General features: G+C 39.1%; 1 long non-coding RNA gene across 2 annotated transcripts in view; it reads left to right on the top strand.

Moving 5' to 3' along the window:
• The window catches only part of LOC144792467 (uncharacterized), a 315,998-nt gene that overhangs the window by 90,150 nt on the left and 202,137 nt on the right, over positions 1–23,711 (top strand). Inside the window, exon 5 of one of the 2 annotated variants that reach the window (XR_013602566.1) lies at positions 1,850–2,207. The exons of the other annotated variant lie outside the window; for it this stretch is intronic. This is a non-coding gene — a long non-coding RNA (uncharacterized LOC144792467). Of the gene's footprint in view, positions 1–1,849; positions 2,208–23,711 lie in introns of those variants that run through there. 2 annotated transcript variants of the gene reach the window in all.

The following is a 23,711-nucleotide window of genomic DNA, read 5'->3' on the forward strand; positions in this document are numbered from 1 at the left end:
AGCTCTCAAGCAACTGGTAGGCTTCTTGGTTTACACCAGTAAACCTTTGCAACACCTTCCTTAACTGGCCATGTAGCAGATACAACAAAGGGATAGTTTGCCCCACTGTGCTGTCCTCCTTGCTGACTTCTAATGTGTGAAAACATCAAAAGGAATTAGCATTTGTGTCAGCAATTTGACTAACCCCCATTTGTCCAACTCTATGGTCGTGCTTATCCCAGTTGTATTCCCACCTCTGTGACGGACATAGTCATTGGTCAGTTTGTACTGCTCAAACAGACTTTGCAACATGTAGTAGGTCAAGTTCCAATGCGTTGGCACTTCCTGTATGAGGGCTTTAATTGGTACTCTTCTTAGCACCCTGAATGATCCTCAACTGCTTTAGGGCTTTAAAAGAATGACTGAAATGAGTGCAGATTCCTCTGCAGGTAACTAGTAAGTTGCTGACTATGCCTTCTTTTTTGAGAAAGTCCTCCACAATCAGTTTGATGCAATGTGCCAAACAAAGTGGTACAAAAGGGGGTGGATGATGAACGGAGCATCTGAACCTATCAAACACTCACACCCAGTCAACAGATCTGGGTTTAATCCATCACCGTTCTTTAGCCCACTCTGCCACCCCAGTTCAGACATGGCCATATGCAAATCAGTCTGACCCTGTGCCTCATGGGAACAGTCCAGCCCGAACTGCCAAGCCATGCCTTCCCTGTACCGGAAACAAGCTTCCGAGGACCGGTTTCTGGAATTTCAGCCGTCTTCAGCCCGTCTTGCTTGAATCCAGTGGCAAAGTGAGCAAGGGACTCACGTCTGAGCATACCCTGCCAACTTATGGCGAACAAAGTGGTACAAAAGGGGGTGATGATGGACGGAGCATCTGAACCAATCAAACACTCACACCCAGTCAAAAGATCTGGGTTTAATCCATCACCGTTCTTTAGCCCACTTTGCACCCCAGTTAAGACATGGCCATATGCAAATCAGTCTGACCCTGTGCCTCATGGGAATAGTCCAGCCCGAACTGCCAAGCCATGCCTTCCCTGTGACAAGGTTACAAGCACCCTTACCTGTAGGTTGCTTGTAGAAGGTTTCGCAGAGACGTTATGGACCAACTTCCCCAAATTCTAGGCAAGACCTAGTGACTGTTTTATAACACTGAGGTAATTAAATAGAAATCAGGGAGGTAGGCCGGATCGTGGACGCTACCTGCTTCCTTGATTGTCGACCTGCGAAGCAATAAGGAGAACTTTTGTAAACACTGATTTCTAATACTGTCTATTTACCCCTATCAGGTTTCTAAAGGTTTAACTGTGCTTTAGAAGAGTCCTACCTGCGACTGGTTAAGATGTGGCGTCGCATCCGTGTTGTCGTCGTGAAGGGGGTAGGCTGGGCAAGGTCAGAGATGATGCAGAAGATTGCTTGATCAGTGTTTGTTCTCTGTAAAACAATCATTTAAAGAGGAATGATGAGTTACTGTCTTGCTATATTGTTTGCATTACTCAATGCCTCCCCTTAAACTATCTTTCACTTACTCTGAATTCTCACCATGCCGTTCTTCGCCTTCACTCCCTAGTATGTACAATGTTAAAACAAAAAGACAATTTGGCAAACAACAATAACATTTACTCTTTCTCTTTGATAATTCTCAAAGTCTCTAAATCCCTTTTCCAGAAGTCCTTGTAACTTTGCTCTTTTCCTTTAAAATTTCTACAGAGTTCAAAAACTTGAATTCTTTCCAGGTAAGTCTTTAGTTCGATAATTCACTGGTAGCTTGCTTGCGTTGGGCGCCAGATAATACAAACAAGAAGATAACTGTAACTTAGCTTTTAAAAGTCTCTCTTTTTCTTTTCAGGTGGTGCGCGCGAAGGATGAAGACCTTCGAACTCCGAAGTGTAGGCCGTCGTCTTTGGATTCTAGGATCCTCCAGGGGACACCTCTGAAGGGCGGCGAAGGCAGAAGGCAAAGCGCCGTTTTACGTTGGGTGTGGCCTTTTATAGTGAAGCCACACCCAGCCACACCCAAGGAAGGTTGGCGCATCGCGCGCCAAATACATGCGTGCCGTTTTTCCAGCGTGCGCGCTGAACCGGCATCTCCGGTCTCTTTCTCAGCTCTCTCCCGTCTCGACCACAAGTCTGCTGACTTTCTCTGCATTCTTACCTACAACTCTCAGGCCATATTGTACATCTCTGCTTGGCTCATAATTCAATAAACTCGGCAATGATTCCAACAAGCACTTGGTAAAAACAAATGAAACCATGAAAATACAAATATATTATTAAGAGCACAAATCACTGTAACAATACACATTTAGAGTGTTACACAATCATACACTAAATATCACTGGCGTGCTGGTTGCACGGGACAGGGGTGGGTTTTTAGAGTGGGAAAACTACGCCTGCATATATGCGCATGTAAGGCTAGTGAGGAACGGGAATCATGACACCCTGGACCGGAAACAAGCTTCCGAGGACAGGTTTCTGGCATTTCAGCCGTCTTCAGCCCGTCTTGCTTGAATCCAGTGGCAAAGTGAGCAAGGGACTCATGTCTGAGCATAACCTGACAACTTATGGCGAACAAAGTGGTACAAAAGGGGGTGGTGATGGACAAAGGACCCTGAAATATCCACCACCTGCCATGTCCTTTGACTACATTAATGCCATTGTCCATGGCAACAAATCCAATTCTGAGACCTCCGGGTTGCAGCCATTCAAACACCTTGCTGTTAAAGTCCTCCAGGATGGTTGCAGCTGTGTGGGATTTCTACATGGCAAACATCTGTACTGTTGCATGCTGCCAAACTCCCTTAAAACTTTCTTCAGCGCTGAGACTTGTAGATACCTGTTGCCTAACCCCCACAAAAGAAATCTAGTGTGCGGTAATGCACATGTAATCAGATGCTTGACAACTAGTCCATATGTCTGTCATCAGGTGGATAGTGTTAACAGCATTCTGCTGCAAAGCTTGTCCAACCAATTGTAGCGCATCGTGATGTAGCTCTGGAGCAGCAACTCATGCAAAATAGGTTCGGCTGGGAACCTTCCATTTCAGGCAGATGGCCGCTATAAATTCTAAAACTCCCACTCCTTCCACAAAAGAAAAATCAAGCAGGTCCAGCGCTAACATTTTAACTTCCCATTGTACAAATTTGCCATTGAGTGGTTGCATTTATAGGGCCCCTCCTGCATAAACATGCCCGTAATAGTAGCTTGGATTGTTTTTTTAATTTGCAAAGTCACTGACACAGGAGACTTCTGGACAGAAGTTGAACCAGGACCAGGACATGGTAGGCTCAATGTGCATCTTGGGGGAATCCTCACTCTATGCAGTGGTGTCGGCATCTGTGTCTTGTGCCATTTGGAATCTGCTGATGCGGGTGATGCTGGCACACTGCTGGGGACAGGGCTGCTTGATGCTGTAAAGCTGTCATCCACTTCTTCCTCATCACCTCCTATCACCGTGATCGGAGCTGATTCCCCTCTCTCATCACCACAACCACCACCAGCACTTTTTTAAGAAGCTCCTCCCACCAGATTGTGTGATGTTTATTCATAAGGGTCGTTTGGCTTCCAGTACTATAGTGTGAAACAGGCTTACCTTGACGAACACTAGTGTGGCAAATGGAGCCTGTTGCAAAGTTATCCTCCTGCTTGCTTATTGTATCGCAGTCCCAAACTGGGGAAGAGAAGTTTCTTAGCGTGGCAATGTCTGAAGAAGAACTGGAGGTAGGTACGTGAGTCGTCGATTGCCTCTCTGCTGTATGTACTTTAACTGACAGAGCGGTGGATGTAGGTCTCAGCAGGGGCCTTACAAATATGGAAGCTGGCAGTGGAGTTGGAACCAGTGCCCCATCCCTTGGAGCAGGTTGAATAGGAGGTGGTGTCCTCTGAGCCAACTTCCATGACAATGACTGGCTCGTCCTCCTCATCCCCTTCCATAATTCTAAGGCTTTCAGGAACTTTCCTTTTGCCTTATCTCTCATGGCGGGTCTTGGACCCAGCCGGGATCCAATCCATATCCAGATTATCAGAAGAGATGCTTGGAGAAGAAGGTGGAGTGCCCTTTCTTTTTCTTCCTGGAGCTCAGTAAGCTGATGGTTCAAGTAGAGGTACATCTTGCTCAGCAGGAAGCTCAACCTCCTAATCTGCCCCTTCTTTAGGACAATCTGTTGCTGAATTTGGTTTCTGTTGTCCACTTTGCTCAGTTTTCTGCGATGATTGGGTGCTAGTTTGCGGCTGGGACAAATCCAGTTCAGACTCACTGCTTGTTGCTGTAATTGCAGTGGCTGCCTTGCTGAGAGACATGGCCTTGGGCTTAGTTTGGGGTGGTGCTGATGATGCGGGAGTGCTGCTTTCAGCTTCCTGCCCAGAGGACGGTGCGGAAGGCACAACGTATTTCCCAAAAAAGGTGAGGGGGCACACCAGTGGTGGCAATGGCAGTCTGCTTCTTTTTCTCCTCCTCATGGGCCACTTTTTTGGCAGCACCTTTCTTTGGGGCCATCTTCAAGCTCTGTAAGTTGGCACTTAGCTGCACAAGCAGAATGAGGCAGAGGAGGAGGACTCATGTGTTGTATTCACATCACTTTGTGCTGGCCTCCTGTCTGGCAGTGATGTGGGTGATGTCTCTTGTGGACCTAAAGCAAACAAGCAAGAAAAACATTTAGGGCCATATGTATGAAGCAAATTCGCATTCGCAAAGGCCGAAATTAGTAGAATTTCGGCCTTTGCAAATGCGAATTAGCAAAATGATATGTATGAAGTAAAATCTGGTGCAAAATAAGGAATCGCAAAATTTGTGATTCCTTATTTTGCAATTGCATTTAAGGAATCGCACATTTTGCGATTCCTTAAATGCAATGTATGAAGCCAAAAATTTTTGCAAAATGCCCTTAAGGAATCGCAAATTACCACCAACTTCTAGTTGGTGGTAAATTGCGATTTCCTTGAAAATTGCACGTCAGCATTTTTCAAAGTGCCATGTGACGCACATACATGCCCTTAGGGCATGTATGTGCGCCACATGTGGACCCATGCATATTTCAGGGGTGCAACAGGGTGTCCTTTGGACACCCCTGCACCCTTGAAATTATTCTCAATTTGCGATTTTCAAATTGCGAATCGCAAAATTGAGAATACCTTCCCATTCATTCCTATGGGCCTCCTGGCCCATAGAAATGAATGGGAAAGTATTCCTTAATTGCGATTCGCAATTTGCTAATCGCAATTAAGGAATACTAAGAATTCGCTAAAAAAAAGCGAATTTGTACATACATACCAATTTGCGATTCTAAAATAGCGATTTCTTAAAAATCGCTATTTCAGAATCGCAAATCGGTACCTTCATACATATGGCCCTATGTGAAATGTCCCTTTTTTGCAGTTTGAATTATTCAAAGTTCTGACAATATAATTTAGTGCGGCAATCCCAAATAATTAACAATAGTGTATTTATTTAAATGTCAAACCACACCACCATTACATAATATTTCAATCAGGATAAGAACATTCAGATGTCATTGTTTGCTTTATGTGCATCTAAGAGGAACCACCTGTGGCAGGCAGAGGAGGGTACAGGGGGAAATGGAATAATCCTTACAAAATAAATGCTGGTGTGCACCTGTGGCAGGCAGGGGGTCCAAGGGAAAATGAGTGATGACAATCCTTAAAAAATGAATGCTGGTGTATGTCAGGAACCTAGGGTAGACAGGGTGGAGTGATATAATAAATAAATTAAAAATTAAAAGAAAGAAACCAATCAAAGCAAATAAATGTATAAAAATAAATAAATGCATACAAATATATTTGCTGGTGTATTAGGGGTCTATAACAAATCTTTTGGGAAGCAAGGAGGTACAGGGGAAAAATGGAAAGAAATTCATATAATAATATTAAACACTTTGGTGTCGATTCCGATCCGGTAAAATGCGCTCCGAATGGTCGTACGGAGAGTTTTTTCCCCGTACGAATCGTATCTGTAGACGTCCCGTACGTACGATGAAGTACGATCCGTACTAGGTGCCGAACTCCGTACGAGTCGTACAGGACTCCGTACGACTCAAATCTCCGTACGAATCTCACTCGGAACCCGCAGTACGCGACATCGCGGCACGTTTTTACGACCCAGCAAGTACGATCCGTGTCGGGTACGCGCCGTACGACCCTTTTCCTACGGGAGCCGAAAACAGTCGTAAACGCAGAGTTCGCGCCGAAACAAGTACGGAAGGACCCCCCCGGGTACAGCACGTACCCCCCATGATCGCAGGGGTACGCGCCGTACCCCTGTGGTCATGCGGGGTACATGCCGTACACCCAGCGTACATGGGGTACGCACCGTACCCCTTGTACAGTGGGTGTACGGCACGTACCCCATGTACGCTGGGTGTACGGCACGTACCCCGCATGACCACAGGGGTACGGCGCGTACCCCTGCGATCATGGGGGGTACGCGCCGTACGGTGTGTAGGTGATTGTGCGCTTTTCCGTACGAATCGACGTGTACCGTACGAATCGCGTCCGGGTCGGCCGATCGGGATCGGAATCGTCCGGTCGTACGGCATCTGTACGAGTCATACGGAAACGGCTCCGGATACAATCGTACGGACGGGGATTTTACCGGATCGGAATCGACCCATTTGTATATACATACATATACAATGATCCTCAAGCACATTTAACTGATATCGGGAAAATGTTTAAAAAATGAACAAAAACTTAAAGGCATAACCTTCTTCTATCAACCTCCATAGAGAATGTCTTTGAAAACTAGAAAAAAAGGATTTAACACACTGGTTGGCTGCACAAAATGGCCACTGACCACATGGTCAAAGTCAAACAACAAGCAAGGAGGCATGGACAACAAAAAACACATGAAAGCCTATGGCAAATAGACACTGACTGGCTGCACAAAATTGCCACTGGCCACATGGTCAAACAACAACAAGAAGAAAGGAGGTATGGTGTACACAACAAAGAAACATGCAGATCAATGGCAAAAGCACACTGGCTGGCTACAGAAAGTGACCACCAGCCACATGGTCAAACAACAAGCAAGGAGAAATGGACAACAAAGAACACATGTAGGCCTATGGAGATTGACTACACAAAATGGTCCATGGCCAATTGGCATCAAGAACAAAGAGAAATGGTGGCCTATAGCAAACACCCAAACACACACACACACACATTCACTGTCAGGACGCACTCCGCAGGATCCAGGAGCAGCAAGAATGTTCCACCTCCGGACCTCACCAACACCCTGACATAAATGTTATACAGGGTGTTCGAGTGATCGGTCGAGGGACGGGAAAGGAAGGGAACAGCAGGGAAGGGAAACCTGTAAAAGAATATACACAATTATAATTCATTCAAGTATACAACCTACTCTCATATATTTCTCACTAATAGGATTCCTATTCACCTGGAGTTCACTCTCTATGCTCCGATTTCATGCAGGGATTTCGATGGACTCCTGATGTTTCCTCCCATATTCAACGTAAAGCATGGGTTAATGATCTCAACAAGAATACCTTTTAAAAAATATAATGCGTGTATTCTGTGAACATACCCTCTGATCCCCTTACAAACAAAGATACGTGGGAACTCTCCTTAAACTGATATTTCTCATGTGAACAGGCAGAGCTCCAACCAAAAAAAGAAGAACTCGATAGAACCTAACAACAGACACATCCACCAAATAGGTTCCTTCCTTCCAAGTCCCAGATCATAGTTTTCAGTGTCAATGGGGTTCCTTCACCACACTGACTCAGGTATGCATCTATTCCAGTACTTGAAAGTTAATGTATCCGAACACGGCAGAACATAGTTATTTTCACCACTGTTCTCCGCTTTGGCAATTGTAATCCCCCAGGGCGGATGTATGTCACTACAATGCATACTTTTACAACGCATGCTATTACAACGCATTTTTTACAAAGCAAGTACCATTACAACGAAAGTTTTTACCACGCATACCATTACAACGCGAAATAGTAAAAATAATGGAAAAGTACCATTACAACGAAAACAAATACAACGCATACCAATACAACGCATATTTAAAAAAAAAAATATATATATATTTTTTGTAAAATAACTCCTGGCACGGGATGCAGGGAAAAAAGGGGTTATTGGTGGGGAAGTGTATTAAAAAATAGTAGAAAACTGAACGTATATTAAGAAAAATAGCATGTTTTTTTTAAATTAATACTCGCGTATTAAAAAAAGGTACTCGAGTAATTAAAAAAGTACTCGAGTATAAAACATGTTTTATAAAATATAAACATATATTGAAATCATTTTCCATAATACACAAAAAATTAAAATTAATCACAATATCAGGCGAATTATTTTAGAAAACAGCAAAACTAAAACATAGCCGCCATTTTAGAGATAATGCCAAAAATGAGTCCTACAACTCTTTTCATGAAAGAAACACAGACGCACTGTAAACGAAATGGAAGTCTAAACGATACTCTGCGCACAAAACAGACACTTTTTAAATACAAATTTAAATTACACGTTTCCACAGCAAATGAATACTTTATTAAAACCGAACCAAACAATACTTTTCTCTAAAATTATGATGAGAATAATAAAAACCTATAAATACGAGCAATACTCCATTTTGAATTCAGTAGTAATTCTACTACCAGAGAGAGCAGTCGTGACTTTCTGACCCGCTGACCTCTTGCCACTGTGAAGAAATCCAACTTAAAAGATACAACTTCTGTCTTCAAAACAAGTAAGTTCATACACAAACACAAGTAAAAATCAGTACTTTTAAAAGAAATTAATAACATTATTAAAACGAAAACGTTATTTTGTTTCAGATTTTGTCAAAAATTGGCAATCACTACACATAATTTTCTCGACATTTTTACAAAGTGAGAGGAAATGTAAGTACGTTAAGAGTAAAAAAAAAGATTATTACAATGATTTTTTAAACTGTCACATAATAAAATGTTATCGTTATGTATGTTTTAATTTTAAATGAGATTTAAATAAATCTCAAATCACATGAAATGTGTAACCAACAAAGAACGAAAAAATATATAGTAAGCTTTACGTTCTTAAATTAGAATTTTTTCAGCTTAATGAATACTATTATGAGCCAGCGGTTTTGGGTGGGGAAGTGTCTAAAAAAATAGCAGAGAACTGAACGTATATTAAGAAAATTAGCATGTTATTAAAAAAATTAATACTCGAGTATTAACAAAAGGTACTCGAGTAATTAATTAACTACTCAATTAAAAAACGTATTTAAAGAAATATAAACATTTATTGAAATGATTTTCCGTACTACACAAAAAATTATAATTCTTAAATTTGAATTTTTTCAGCATACTGAATACTTTTATGAGCCAAACATCGCCATCCTTAAAAGTTTAAAAGAAAACAGAACTGATTTTCAAATATCCTTATAAACAAAGGTAACCAATTAAAAATAATCGTAATGAAATGGTTATTTAAAAAATGCTTATCCATCTCTCCAAAAAGTTAAAAACAATGTTGTGAACGAAATAAACATGTTGAATAAAATTTCTAATTTTCATACACAATTTTTACTAATTAATGAATGTTTACAATAACTACAACATTTTTCACTCAAAATACTAGGATTTTTAAAAGAACTAAAATAACCTCCATAATCTCTTTCTTACCCTACACAGATAAAACAAGTGAATTTTCAAGTTTAGAGGGAAAAAAAACGACCATCATTTACCAAGCCTACAAAGAGTCAACCCACCGACAACAAAAGGACTACTTGTAATCAGGTAAATTATTTTCAAAAAGCACCATTAACCAGTTTTTTATTAACCACTTTTTAATCCACAGATGGCAAATGCTAAAACACCACAGAAAATTAAAAAATTAAAAAAATATATATTTTTTTCAGATTGTAAAAACACACCATAAAGAAACCAGTAATATCCAGTAAATCCAGAAAAGCTATCAAGCCACCAAAAGATAACTTCAAAAGGTAAGAAACGTGAAGTATCATATAAAAGCAATGCAAAAAAATAATCTTCATTAAAATACGTACATAGCAAAAATGCAATGCAAATATGTTTTTGAAATAATAAATGTTTTAAAACTCTTTTGAAATCAACTTCATATTACGTGAACATATTAGATAAGAAATAGAACATTAAAGTTAAAAAGTGCAATGTAATTATAGACATCATCAAAGAAATTTTTCAAAAATGCAGAACATTAATTACATTTTATAAATGACATTGCAGACAGACCATCATTTGAAAAAAGAAGTGCAGCCAAAAATCCCAACAGAAAAAACATTTCAAGCAAAGCGTCAACAAATCAATTCCAAAAAGGTAAATTGATCAATTGCAAATGAACATATGATTAAAAAACCTCAGGGGTTTACCAAAGTCATTGACTATTGAAACACCAGAAATGTGCAGCAATAGGGAAAGTGATGGAGATCCAGGAAGGTGCAGGAGTAGGGAAAGTAATTGATAGTGTAGGGGTGTAATTTACTATTCTAACTCCAGTAAGGTGCAGCATTGATAAAAGTGATGGATAGTGTAGGGCTATGATTTACTATTCTAACTCCGGGAAGATGTAGCAGTAGGGAAAGTGATGGATAGTGTAGGGTGTAATTTACTATTCTAACTCCAGGAAGGTGCAGCAGTAGGGAAAATGATGGATAGTGTAAGGGTGTAATTTACTATTCTAACTCCAGGAAGGTGCAGCAGCAGGGAAAGTGATGAATAGTGTAGAGGTGTAGTTTACTATTCTAACTCCAGGAAGGTGCAGCAGTAGGGAAAGTGATGGATAGTGTAGGGGTGTAATTTACTATTCTAACTCCAGGAAGGTGCAGCATTGATAAAAGTGATGGAAAGTGTAGGGGTATGATTTACTATTCTAACTCCAGGAAGGTGCAGCAGTAGTGAAAGTGATGGATAGTGTAGGGGTGTAATTTACTATTCTAACTCCAGGAAGGTGCAGCAGTAGGGAAAGTGATGGATAGTGTAGGGTGTAATTTACTATTCTAACTCCAGGAAGGAGCAGCAGTAGGGAAAGTGATGGATAGTGTAGGGGTGTAATTTACTATTCTAACTCCAGGAAGGTGCAGCAGTAGGGAAAGTGATGGATAGTGTAGGGGTGTAATTTACTATTCTAACTCCAGGAAGGTGCAGCAGTAGGGAAAATGATGGATAGTGTAAGGGTGTAATTTACTATTCTAACTCCAGGAAGGTGCAGCAGCAGGGAAAGTGATGAATAGTGTAGAGGTGTAATTTACTATTCTAACTCCAGGAAGGTGCAGCAGTAGGGAAAGTGATGGATAGTGTAGGGGTGTAATTTACTATTCTATCTCCAGGAAGGTGCAGCATTGATAAAAGTGATGGAAAGTGTAGGGGTATGATTTACTATTCTAACTCCAGGAAGGTGCAGCAGTAGTGAAAGTGATGGATAGTGTAGGGGTGTAATTTACTCTTCTAACTCCAGGAAGGTGCAGCAGTAGGGAAAGTGATGGATAGTGTAGGGTGTAATTTACTATTCTAACTCCAGGAAGGAGCAGCAGTAGGGAAAGTGATGGATAGTGTAGGGTGTAATTTACTATTCTAACTCCAGGAAGGTGCAGCAGTAGGGAAAGTGATGGATAGTGTAGGGTGTAATTTACTATTCTAACTCCAGGAAGGTGCAGCATTGATAAAAGTGATGGAAAGTGTATGGGTATGATTTACCATTCTAACTCCAGGAAGGTGCAGAAGTAGTGAAAGTGATGGAAAGTGCAGGGGTATGATTTACTATTCTAACTCCAGGAAGTTGCAGCAGTAGTGAAAGTGATGGATAGTGTAGGGGTGTAATTTACTATTCTAACTCCAGGAAGGTGTAGCAGTAAGGAAAGTGATGGATAGTGTAGGGGGGTAATTTACTATTCTAACTCAAGGAAGGTGCAGCAGTAGGGAAAGTGATGGATAGTGTAGGGGTGTAATTTACTATTCTAACTCCAGGAAGGTGCAGCATTGATAAAAGTGATGGATAGTGTAGGGGTGTAATTTACTATTCTAACTCTGGGAAGATGTAGCAGTAGGGAAAGTGATGGATAGTGTAGGGTGTAATTTACTATTCTAACTCCAAGAAGGTGCAGCAGTAGGGAAAGTGATGGATAGAGTAGGGGTGTAATTTACTATTGTAACTCCAGGAAGGTGCAGCAGTAGGGAAAGTGATGGATAGTGTAGGGGTGTAATTTACTATTCTAACTCCAGGAAGGTGCAGCAGTAGGGAAAGTGATCGATAGTGTAGGGGTGTAATTTACTATTCTAACTCCAGGAAGGTGCAGCATTGATAAAAGTGATGGAAAGTGTAGGGGTATGATTTACTATTCTAACTCCAGGAAGGTGCAGCAGTAGTGAAAGTGATGGATAGTGTAGTGGTGTAATTTACTATTCTAACTCCAGGAAGGTGCAGCAGTAGGGAAAGTGATGGATAGTGTAGGGTGTAATTTACTATTCTAACTCCAGGAAGGTGCAGCAGTAGGGAAAGTGATGGATAGTGTAGGGTGTAATTTACTATTCTAACTCCAGGAAGGTGCAGCATTGATAAAAGTGATGGAAAGTGTATGGGTATGATTTACCATTCTAACTCCAGGAAGGTGCATCAGTAGTGAAAGTGATGGAAAGTGTAGGAGTATGATTTACTATTCTAACTCCAGGAAGGTGCAGCAGTAGTGAAAGTGATGGATAGTGTAGGGGTGTAATTTACTATTCTAACTCCAGGAAGGTGCAGCAGTAGGGAAAGTGATGGATAGTGTAGGGGTGTAATTTACTATTCTAACTCCAGGAAGGTGCAGCATTGATAAAAGTGATGGATAGTGTAGGGGTGTAATTTACTATTCTAACTCTGGGAAGATGTAGCAGTAGGGAAAGTGATGGATAGTGTAGGGTGTAATTTACTATTCTAACTCCAAGAAGGTGCAGCAGTAGGGAAAGTGATGTATAGAGTAGGGGTCTAATTTACTATTGTAACTCCAGGAAGGTGCAGCAGTAGGGAAAGTGTTGGATAGTGTAGGGGTGTAATTTACTATTCTAACTCCAGGAAGGTGCAGCAGTAGGGAAAGTGATCAATAGTGTGGGGGTGTAATTTACTATTCTAACTCCAGGAAGGTGCAGCATTGATAAAAGTTATGGATAGTGTAGGGGTATGATTTACTATTCTAACTCCATGAAGGTGAAGCAGTAGTGAAAGTGATGGATAGTGTAGGTGTGTAAATTACTATTCTAACTCCAGGAAGGTGCAGCAGTAGGGAAAGTGATGGATAGTGTAGGGGTGTAATTTACTATTCTAAATCCAGGAAGGTGCAGCAGTAGGGAAAGTGATGGATAGTGTAGGGGTGTAATTTACTATTCTACCACTAGAAAGGTGCAGCAGTAGGGAAAGTGATGGAAAGTGTAGGAATGAAAAGTTGAAAATGTGTAACAATTTACAAGATACAAAAACATTATATCACTAAATCTTTTTCTTTCTCATTACAGATAATGTCATCTGACAAAACAGCAAGATACGTCAAATCCAATAAAGGAAACAGACTACTTAAACACGCAGGATATATATATTGTAAGGAGAGAATAAGTGAACCACGAAGGCATTGGAGGTGCATGCAATATTACTCAAGCCATTGCAAAGGCAGAGCGGTTACTCTTGATGAAACAATAATAAGTACATCTGAGCACAACCTCTTTGCCTCTGCAATGGACATTGAAATTCGAGAAACTATAAATGAAATGAAAGATATTGCAAGCACCTCCAATGACACTTCAGGTTCTATTTTAAGGGAGGTTGCACAGCATGCCCCCAGTCATATAGCTAGTAGTATGCCTATAATTCCAAATCTGAGGAGAATAATTCAAAGACAAAAGCAGGCAAGTAACACAAATACAACCACTCCACATACCTTTTCTGATATTGTCATTCCTCAAGAACTCACTATTTCTTTTTCTAATGAACCTTTCCTCCTGCATGACAACCAAAACCCTCAAAAACGTATACTTATCTTTAGTACACCCAGCAACCTTGTCAGATTAGAGAATAGTGAATTTTGGATGATGGATGGGAAGTTTAAAAGCACGCCCGATCCATTAATTCAAATTTACACTATTCATGCTAAAATTAACAACAATGTAATTCCATTAGTGTACAGTTTGCTACCAGACAAACAATCTACAACCTACACTGAGCTTTTATCAGTGATTAAAAATAAAACCTCCAACAAAAGTCCTAGGAAAATCATGATTGATTTTGACTTTGCAATGATCAATGTGATCACCAAAACGTAAACGGATACCCAAATTCAGGGATGTTTTTTCCATTTTTCCCAGGCATTTTGGCGTAAATTACAAAAAACATTCCTGGTTGTAGATTATTCTAAGGATAGCAAACTACAGTACAAACTTAAAAAACTAACTGCTCTTTGCTTTGTTCCTCCTTAAAGTGTAGACGAGTACTACACTGCAATTACAGATTCTGAATTTTTTACAGAAAATGAGGAAAAATTGGCACCCTTACTAAATTATTTTGAGGACACATGGATTGGGCATCCAAGCAGGTCGGGTCGCAGGAGGAAGCCACGTTTCCATGTGGAGCGGTGGAAATGCTACACCAGCTGTTTAGAAGGAGAAGCAAAAACAAACAATGCCATAGAGGGATGGCATAACTCCTTCAACCATAGAATTGGAAAACCTCACCCAAACTTCTATCATTTTTTGGAAACTTTGAAGAAGGAGCAAAGTTTTCAAGAAATGAGAATCTCCCAAACATTAACAGGTAGTCTAAATCCACGAATCTCCAAAAAATCAAAAGAAATGTCTGAGAGACTATTGGCTATTTTACAACAATTTTCGTTGTGTGTGGCTTTAGACTACCTTGATAATGTTGCTAACATACTACATTTCTAACAAAACTTAAAACATTACTTTCCTGCTTTGCCCTAAATTTCTGTAACATTTCAATTTAATTGGCATTTAAAAAAAAAAAAAATTTAATTATTAATGTCGGGTCACCTTACCTGAAGATGTCTTCTTTCTTCTTCTTTTTTTTCTTTTCCCCCAAAATATATCCATAGAAAAGTATATTCCAAACAGAATACCTCTCCTAATTTTTGAAAAATCGATATCCGCAAAAAAGCTAATTTACTTTATTCTTCATTCCATTCTCCAAAGATAAGTCAAGCATTCCATGTATAAAAAAAGAAGTCAATCCAAGATCGAATTCCATTTTCCCAATTTGTAAACAAAATCCATAAGGTTTCAGAAGTTTTCTTTCATCAAAACCGATCTCCCAATACGGTAAAAAATCCATCACAAATCCTTAGAAAAACAAACCCAAAAATCATCTTCTAATCACAAAAATAAGATCCCGATTCGGCTTTCAAAAAATGTTTGCAGTCATCTTTTTGAAGTCTTCTTTGTTCCAAAACTTACTTCCAATCTTGAAAAAAATCCAACTCCAATTCTTCGAAAGCCAAATCCAAAAATCATCTTCTATTTCAAACAAATCTGTTCCAGATTCGGCCCAAAATAAATGTTTGCAGACAAACCATAATCCTTAACCCATGTCCTTCAAAATTAAGTCCAATTATTCCTAAAACTACGAATTCGATCTTCTACTTAACTTTTTTCTTGTACACATGTGAATGTCTTCCTAAACATTACATTTCGATAAATAAACGATACTTTAAACTTTTTTTTTACAACAATATTATGCATTATTTACCATTTCAAACTCTAAACAGGCGACCTGACAACGGCATGCTCTAGCTAAATGATCGGCGACATGTTAAAATAGTAAGCATAACATCCAACATTACATTTGCAACCTCCCCTTATTCTCTCCTTACAATATATATACTCCTTAAGGAATTTATGTATATAAATAAAGTTTTAAAAGTTTCCTACCTGAGCGCAGATCTGCTTCCTGCTGCATTGTCCAACGACGCTCTTCAAAATGCCCGCGTCCATGCACGTTTACGCGTCTACGTCATCTTTTGCAATAAACAGAAAAAAAGGACATTTTATTATTATTATGTATTATAATACATTAATGTTGAATAAAACTTATTTGAAATATGTTTAAAAATTCTATTTCTTTTGCAAATGTCAAAATAACATTTTTGTAAATATTTTTTTACTGAATATATATTTTATAATAAATATATTCAAATTTAAATATGTTCTTCGTGTTTTATTATATTATTAAAGATATGTTATATTTTTAAAATGCAAATACATCTTCCATAATTACTATTAAATTATTCTTACCTCTATACTTGATCCATTTGGTCCTGCTCTGTCCTGCATGTAGCTTCAAATGAACTTAGTAAACTGCTCTCCGGAAAACACAAGCGGATATCGAAATAAATGAAGGACAATACTTTAAATAGAACTCTATGGTAAAGCGTGGGAACTTTTTTTTTAATTTCTTTTTTTTCATACTGTAATATTTTTTTGTGAAAAAATACCAAACAATATTAATAATGTTTTACTTTTCAATTATCACTAAAATAATACTTTAATAAATTGATTTTTAAAATATTTTATAAATATTTTCTGAGAATAATTTAAATAATATTTATTAATAATAATATTAGTAACTTATATTAATTTACATATATTTTTAAAATATTCTATCAATATATTTTATATGAAAACTACTATAAAATATGTTTTTTTATTTATTTAAATTTCTCTTAATTATTACTTCTTAATTTTTTTTTATTATTATATATAAATACTCATTAATACTTCTCCTTTTTTTTTAAAAATCACTATTTTTAAGCAACATAATTTTTAATTTAAGTTACTTTTTTAAAATAATCTAACTTTGTTTTTAAAAAATACTAGTATAAATTCAAAATTGAATACATATGTAATTATTTAAATATTAATACTTCAGCATTTTTTTTAAATACTACATTAAATACTTATTAATACTTCAGCATTTTTTTAAAATTAATAAATTTATACTTCTTAATTTTTTTTAATAAAATTAATAGTTAAAAATATAAGATGTAACTTTTTAAATAAATTTTTTTTTTTAAATAAATAAAGAAATATATAATTAAAAACATTAAAATTAAATACTTACCTATACTTACGTTGTAATGGCATGCGTTGTAATAGCACCTGCATTGTAATGACATGCGTTGTAATTACATGCGTTGTAATGGCACCTGCGTAGTAAAGGTTGCGTTGTGATGGTACTGCGTCGTAAAAGATGCGTTGTAATGGATGTTCCCCCCCAGGGCGGCAGCGATGCCTCTAATACAGTACTTGAAATGTAACTAAACCAAATTCGGCAGGATGTAGTTAAGTTCACCACTGTCCTCCGCTTTGGCAATTGTAATCCCCAGGGCGGCAGCGATGCCTCTAATCAAGTACTTGACATGTAACAAAACCAAATTTGGCAGGACGTAGTTAAGTTCACTACTGTCCTCCGCTTTGGCACTTGATCCGGTAATTCACAAATAAACATACAGCCATGATTTCTTCGTAACGGTTATGCGTGGAGAATTCCACCGCATTCCGCTCTCACAGTAAAACTATGGCACCACAGTAACAGCTGTTACCTACACTTCTCCACTCGTGCTCAAGATCGAGACGGAGAAGCCTCTCCGCTACGGTTTAAACTCACCACGTACCTGAGCCTTTCCTGTTACGGAAACCCAAACAGCTGCTCGAGTCATTAGCAAAACAGGACGCTCACTAATAGAGAGCGTGTACCAACAGTACCTCCTCAAATTAACGCCAGGGACCTCCGGAGCTCTTGGGAAACGAACAGCTTCACCGGCCAGCCTCTGAATCTCGTGGAACCAAAAACTAACAGAATCCCGCACAACGTCCATAAACACCGCTCTCTATTTATAGAGTACTTCTCGCCGTGGCCTCATGGGACTTGTAGTTGTCAAAAGGTCAGGCAGGCGCGGCTGGGCTAAATCCTGACATTCACTGGCCAGACAAAGGAGGCATGGTAAACAATGAAGAAAATACTATTTTTTCAGCAATGGCAAAAATGAAAATCAAGCATTTTATAATGTTTAACAACACACATCCTCCAAAGGCATCAAATATAATATTATTATTACCCTATCAAAATACACTTTTTGCAGAATTTTTTTTTTAATACAAAAAAAGCCACATTTTTTATTTCCAAGCCATCCTTCGGGTACATAATGTATAACAGCATATACCACAGAAACAGTTGTTTCGTGTACCCAATGACTAGTACTGGCTGGATGGCTTGTGGGCAGACTAAGCCACATTGGAAAATATATGAATAGTACACATTTAACAAAGTTGTAGAAAATGTACTGAACTATGCAACCGTTTTTCCTGTACAAAAGATAAAACAATAAATGCCATCACATTACTCCAAACCACCATTCAAAACCACAATCAAATTTAAAAATCTAATAACAGGACAATGATAACTGGTGCATGCCCTCTATCAAACGAACAACACCCTTTTACAAATGTTTTTGAACGTACTTGTGTTTTAAAGAAAGCAAAGTCCTAAAAACCCAATGTTATATATGCAGCAGGAATTGCACACAAATCCTTCTACCTCAAAATCCTAGTGAAAAGTAACCAGGAGATGGAAAAAGCACTGGGAGGAGCCTGCTGTACAGGAAGAGGAAGTTGGAATCTCGTAGGCAGTTCCTTCTTGTTGAAAAAAAAGTCAAATATAAAAAATGCTTTTTGCTCTAAAAAGCAACCTCAATGGTCCGTTAGAGTAGAATATTGACTTGAAAATGTCTTTCCGAGTTGATTTGGCTACTGCTTGAGTAGAAAATCTTCTCAAGTAGCAGGTGTGGTGTCTCACGCTCAGCAGTGTCACAAAAATGATGCCGGAGGGCTCCGTGTGATCAAAAGCCATGTTAGAGGCCAACAAATCTCACTCGCCGGCGGCCTGCAAATCTCGTCACGGTCACCAGCACACACCTTGCACACGCCAACGGGATTATAAATCCACCATGTGCAGTATTTGGTTTTTATCGGGTACTCCATGTTACACTAGTAGCGCAAAGTTACCAAGTTCTGCCAACTCTGCGAGCATAATTATCATTCTGTCCGGGCCTGGATGAAAGTTTACAGTACGAGCACAGTAATGCAACATTTCAAGTATCTTCCGCTAACTTTCTGTGCCCTGTTCATTCATATTAGTCTGCTGTTGTCCATGTATCTACTTTGTCCTACCATCTCCTTATGACATTAGCATGGAGTGGGCAGAATCAACATTCATGTAGTTGAATGGTGCTTAGGTGCTACGGCAATATGGTGTTTAATTAAACTGGGCCGTGATTTGTTAATAAGATGATACATTTTCTCATACAATGATGAATCTGCTATTTCCTTTCTGTTCTATGAGAAGATTTACTATATAAACCCTAAATTTTGGCGGCGAGCCAGAAGATTTTTCAATTCTACTAGGGATTCTGCACATTTCATTATTGATTTTGCTGCCCAATTAGAACTTAAAATATTTTTAGATTCTTCACAACTCTGTAATGTTCTTTTGCTAAGAGACTTCATGGCTAAGACTGTTGCTGACTATGTATTGCAATCCATTTGAATCTTGTGCTTAATCTTTTAAATGTACTCCAATGATCTAGCACTCAATTATTGAGAGGAGTCCTTAATTAATTGTATTTGTGATGTGTTGGGAGATGCCTTACCTCGGAGACACATTGCCTCATGAAATTGAGGTTTAACACTTTTAACAAATCCTCAAATGTTGCTCAGCTGTCTATGTAAACTTGTGCCAACAGGTAATGTCAAAATTACCAGCTGTACAAAACAGAACAATTAGAATAACAGTAGGCTGAGTAAAGAGTGACCATTTCTCCAAAACATGTTTTTCTTAATCTGCTTTGCTGTGGAAACGTAGCTTAAGATTTACCTGCTCAGGATTAACTAGAACTCCATCAAAGGTCTGGCACTTCATTACCATGCAAAGTCCATCACATTTTCTACAATAAATAGAAGGTTGTGCACTTTCATTGACCCAAAACTTGCCATCAACAAAACGAGTTGCAAATTACATGATGGGAAAAGCCTGAAAGCGACAGGAATCACTCCCTGGATTCAGCTACCTGACAAAACACAATGGAGTTTAGCAACTTCGAGAAACAATGCAGTAAAAACTTCTTGCATGCATCCACCAGTTGAATGAGATATGTATTACGCATCAATGTATCTTTGTATTATTGATCCTGATGTGTATACCTTAACCATATGTAATCTTTTCTTGCTTAGTTTTATTGTATAGTGCCCCAGCCACATGACTAAATGTCTCTATAACATCTATTTCCTTTTTCTCTGTAGATATCTTCCCTATGCTCATTTCTAGCATTTGCTGAGCATTATGAATAAAACAGATACACAAAACTACCTTCCCTTCAGCTTAGGCACCCCCTGCTTTGACCAACATCAATAACTTCCTATCACCAGATATCTTCCAGTCATTCCACAAGAAATGCAACATATATAGGCACTCATCAAGAAGAGCAATCTAGAAAAGAAGATCCTGCCAGCCTTATGTAGACACACATCAAGAAGAGCAAAATAGACCAGCCGACCCTGCCAGCAATCATTAATCCCAGATCAATGCCTAATGGTTCTTCACTTAGAAAACAGATTGAAAGAGCAGCATTGGCTCAGATCTGCAACTTTCTGGAAGTAACAACTTACTATAGATGCACGTTTAGTAAAGTTTTAGTACCGGGCATACGTCTCTCTATATATATATATATATAGTATATACAAGTATCACGGACCCTAACCGTGGGGAATAATTGGCCACATCTACCAGCATGCATCACTGGAGATGACGTGCATCATGGGAATTAAGAGGTGTGGCAGTACCGTGATTTGTCTTTGCCCCCTGAAGAAAGAGTTTGTTAACTTTGAAACGCGTCGGGGATTTGAATATAGGCGTAATGCGCAGCCTTTCGAAATAAATGGTTTAGTTAAACCTACCTGACTACGGAATGGCATCCTCATTTGAAGAGACATTTTGGGTGATTTAAAACGCTGCGGTCTCAGCCGCAGAGGACGCACCGCCTGTTTGAAAGGTGGAGGCAGGGCTGCACGGGCGCTATCAAGTGTCCGTGAAATGCAGCATGGACAGTGCAGAGTGGGGAAGGCTGCGCCTCATGCCTGGAGCCCACTGGAGGGCTGAAACAATATTGGAAATGGCAAAGGAATGTGTGAACAAGTATCACGGACCCTAACAGTGGGGAATAATTGGCCACATCTACCAGCATGCATCACTGGAGATGACGTGCATCTTGGGAATTAAGAGGTGTGGCAGTACCGTGATTTGTCTTTGCCCCCTGAAGAAAGAGTTTGTTAACTTTGAAACGCGTCGGGGATTTGAATATTGGCGTAATGCGCAGCCTTTCGAAATAAATGGTTTAGTTAAACCTACCTGACTACGGAGTGGCGTCCTCATTCGAAGAGACATTTTGGGTGATTTAAAACGCGGCGGTCTCAGCCGCAGAGGACGCACCGCCTGTTTGAAAGTTGGAGGCAGGACTGCACGGGCGCAATCAAGTGTCCGTGAAATGCAGCGTGGACAGTGCAGAGTGGGAAAGGCTGCGCCTCATGCCTGGAGCCCACTGGAGGGCTGAAACAATATTGGAAATGGCAAAGGAATGTGTGGACAAGTATCACGGACCCTAACAGTGGGGAATAATTGGCCACATCTACCACCATTTTGGGTGATATATATATATATATATATATATATATATATATATATACACCCATATGTACATAGAAGCAGCAATATTTATATGGTCTGATACACATGTATGTTGTGGCTAAGTATACAATTTTCCCCTCCCCTAACTGCTTATAAATGGAACCTCTGTTCCATTTACTGGGACACCGGTATAACCACAACCTCATATCCATCCCTTGACATACATATTTTGTCATGTCTAAATATACATGCACAATGTACACACACACGCACAGAGACTTGAAGATATAATATGTGTAGCATTTTTATCTAAAATATATTGTTATACTCCTACTGGTGTTTTTACTGTAAACACATTTACATACTGTGACATATATGTGTTCAGATAGAAAGAAGCATAAAGCCATATACATATACTCATCCACTCATATTTTATGTCAATAAGATGTATTTGTTATGTACTATGGCAAACATATATATGTAATGTGAAATACATACATGAATTGTTATATATAGTTTTTTCCTTTCCGCTACAAGTAAAATAAAATTCATCTATACATGTACACATCTAGATTTAACTATGAGTGTAAAGCTAAATATCACATAAACATATATAAACATACTTATTAATATTGATCCCCCTATATATCTTCATCCATATGTCCATGCATGTCATAATAGTTACGTATTCAGACATACCCATGTATCTTGCATGCATACATAGACTGTATGCGTACATTACATTTTTCTCAAAATATATTGTTATACACTTATCTTATAGTTACTTTTCCCTCTAAACATATTTCCAATCCAATCCAATCAATGACTTTATTTCGGTCACATCAGACCATAAAAGCACATTGCTACATACATACAAACAACAATCAAGTTAATAAATAACATAGAACAATATAAAACAATCATATATACAATCATTTACCAAGTTAAAACATCGCTTCAGCCATCCCATCATAAAAACAAAGTCAAAATTCATTGAAAGTTATCGATGTTAGTTAAAAAAGAAGTTCCAAATACCCAAATACATCAGTGCCTTCATAATTTTCTTTTAACAGGAGGCAAGTATACAGTTCCACAGATGATTATTTTTAAAAACTCCTACGCTTGTGCCACATCCCGTCCAAAAACGCGAGACAGCAAAAACAATAGGGGGATGGGTGTCATACTTTAAAACCCTAAAAGCTTGAGAACAGTGTCTAAAACCCAAGTTTCTACAAATTGGAATGACCCATCCTTTACGGGATGCCTAATACGCATGGCAGATAAAAAAGACATGGATTTCAGACTCTAGCTTATATTTACACGCTGGACATTCATTATTCTTTTCATTGTCCCATTTGCTAGTGAACGGCCTAAGAGGAAGAGTCCCCAATCTAAATTGCATGTATAGTTTCCTAGCCGCAGGCGGGTAAATCAAGTCTAGAAACTATTCTTTTTTATATTCCGCTTTCACTTGGAGAAACTCTGTTGTCAAGCGACCAGCAGTGGAACTTGCTTGGAGGGTTGACAAATTGTGGTGCCTATAATGTCGCACCAGATCTGCCCTAGTTACTGATGGGCACACTATATCTGGTGCTTCCCAGAGCTCCGACCTTCCTATTCTATTACTAAGTGCCCTAATGTAACTAAGCCATGGGATTTTCTTACTGCTCAAAATTGGCAAAACCTCCCTAAATTCATCTCTGTAAGGAGATAACTCTGGGTCTACCCAATAGCCTTCTCCAATACATCAGCGGCCTTAGAGCAGCTTCCTCCTCAATGGGTGATAGCCCTAGATCCATGCAGAGGGGTACAAGAGGTGTACTACGTGGAAGTCCCACCAAATTCCTCATGAATGCGTGCTCTACCTTCATGAGGTTGGCGGGGCTATAGTGCCCCCACAATTCAGCCCCATATAGGGTAGCCTGTACTTTAAAAGTTTCAATAATAGGGACAGCTGGCTTGAACTTGGACAGTCTGTACATTTTCATTATCCCC

This window comes from Lissotriton helveticus, chromosome 11 (assembly GCF_964261635.1).
Source record: "Lissotriton helveticus chromosome 11, aLisHel1.1, whole genome shotgun sequence".
NCBI lineage: Eukaryota > Metazoa > Chordata > Amphibia > Caudata > Salamandridae > Lissotriton > Lissotriton helveticus.